The 2,306-nt window shown below is 35.1% G+C and overlaps 1 pseudogene; it reads left to right on the top strand.

Moving 5' to 3' along the window:
* Positions 1-543, top strand: part of LOC110426833 (phenolic glucoside malonyltransferase 1 pseudogene) — a 1,430-nt pseudogene extending 887 nt beyond the window's left edge.
* The last annotated feature ends 1,763 nt before the right edge of the window (positions 544-2,306 follow it).

Raw genomic sequence — 2,306 nt, 5'->3', positions numbered from 1 at the left:
TTAACGTCATCAAGATGACACGTCAACATACCACTTGGAAGATGACATGGTATTGATAAACTTCCGTTAGTCAACGGTTAGTGTGGGAACTTATTTGACCTAAATTAAAAGTTTCAAGATTTATTTGAACACAATAAAAAGATAAAGGCTAAATTAATTTTCTTGATATAGTTTAGAGACTTATTTATCTATTTAACCTAAATTTTATTTTTTGAAAAGCATAAAACTTTTATTAGTGAAATAAACGCTGACTAAGCTAGGTCATAAATAAATCATAACTTTCGGCCTTAAAAGATACAAATTTGAAAATCAGGCCAAATTTGTCCGTATATATATCAGGCACTTAGGACAAGATGCCATATATTTAGCAATTTACTCTCTAAATTATGCACTACCGAGCCTCCTAAAATGTCTCTGAAATTTTTAAAAACCAAATCCTACACCATTTTCCTTCAAATCAGCAGATTTTTAAACTTTAAGAAGTACAAAAAACCGCCTCTTTTAAGCATGAAAAATACTGAGATGAACAGTTACTGTTTGTGATTTTTCTCATTAGAGTAAGAAAATAGACTTGAGAATTCAGACCGCCACTTAAGTTACCTTAACCCAGCAAAATCACAGCCAAAAAGAGCCTTGAAGAGCTCGCCCACCCGCTACTAGTAGTTTTATTGTTAAATTTGCAGTTAGTTCCAGTCCATCATGGTGAGGGGAGACAGATAGAAAGAGGGGAAATTGAATTTGATTATGTTGGGAGTAGTCTTAAAACCTTTGAGGCATGTCTCGATGCCTGCAATGTAGGGAGCTAAGTAGCAAGACTTATGCATTATGCGTAGATACTTAAGGCCCCATGATGTGATTATCCCGATTTAAAATGATTTTGAAGCACATTTGTTTTTTTAATGATCGTTAAACTTTCTAACAGCTTTGATTACACACAAAATACTTTTGTACAGTGTTTGGAATCAAATTACTGCATTGGAATTCAAAGTGAGTTTACAAAAACTCTTCTATTTTAGCTTGTTCTCCTTCTTTGCATCTAGTTCAGAATCTTTGTAACTCATATGTTAATTTTTTACATTTTTTTTTATAGATCAGTAGATTGTTTGACTCGTTGTCCTTCTATTACTACCAGGATTGATTCTGATAGGTCACTGATAAGGCATATGATAAGCATCAACCTTCACCTTTGAGTCAAACTCTACTGGTCAAACAATGGGTTATACTATGTTATGGATTTTTCTTTATATTTGGATTAATGCAACAAATGTTACACTTTTGGTTGTCATGAGATGGCTTACTCTTGATATTTGATTTGTATTTGCTTCCGCACTCTGAGCACAGAAACATACAAACTAATGTTTATAATTCTGATGATTGGATATAATCAAATATATATACATATGATTCTTTGGTGATCCGTCCCATGAGATAATTGATTATTGACTTTGATCTATTAGTTGAGGATTGCCTGAGTTAGATGGAACCTTTCCATTCAATTCTTGTGCCAATCATGGCTCCCGAATTTGAATCGTAACCAAAGAACAAGGCCCTCAAAAAGAAATCTTTTAATTGAAAAGTTTATTAATTGCAATATATATAATTTCGACTTATAAATATACTCGTCATAAAATAAAGTAATTTGGTCACATTTACTGATAAATATGTCTTGGATAGGAGTATTATTCTCAAGGGATATGAAAGCCTCAGATGGCACTACCATATGAACAGCAGTGGTAGTCTATAAACCAGGACAACATGTTGGCATTCATTGTTCAACTTAAAACAAAAAAGAAATGAGACGATCAAAAAAAGATAATGCAAAGGAGCAGTTTATTTTATTTGGTCCGAAAGGTTGTGAATTTTCCAATGCAAAATAGGAAGGAAATGGGCACAATCAATCACTACTTATGCGTTTGAGGGTGGTTAAGAAGGCCTCCAAGGAAACCTGAAATCCCAGATTCCGAGTTCGTCAGACCATCTATAAATGCCTTCAGGAGAGAATAACCAGAGGCAATTACTACATTCATATCTGTCTCTTTGATCATCATAAGCATCGAAGTGAAAGTCAGGGATGTCTCGCCAACTTACGTCACAGTAAAAACAGTGTGGTCCTAAAAATGTTGACATGAAAACTCCATTGAAATTCCTGGCCATCGCCGCTGAGCACATGGACACCCAAATCATCGTCTCCGGATGCGCAATGGACGGTTATGGAATCGCCACCACCCACTAAACTGATCAAATGGACGTGCCTTTTCCCTGCAACAAGGGCTGCTTCCAGCAACAAGCTAAACAGCACTACTTCA

Source organism: Theobroma umbraticum, unplaced genomic scaffold, assembly GCF_002168275.2.
Source record: "Theobroma umbraticum cultivar Fairchild unplaced genomic scaffold, ASM216827v3 scaffold_12.0, whole genome shotgun sequence".
Taxonomy (NCBI): Eukaryota; Viridiplantae; Streptophyta; class Magnoliopsida; order Malvales; family Malvaceae; genus Theobroma; species Theobroma umbraticum.
Note: the sequence above shows the minus strand (reverse complement) of the source record. Positions and strands in the feature narration are given on the sequence as shown.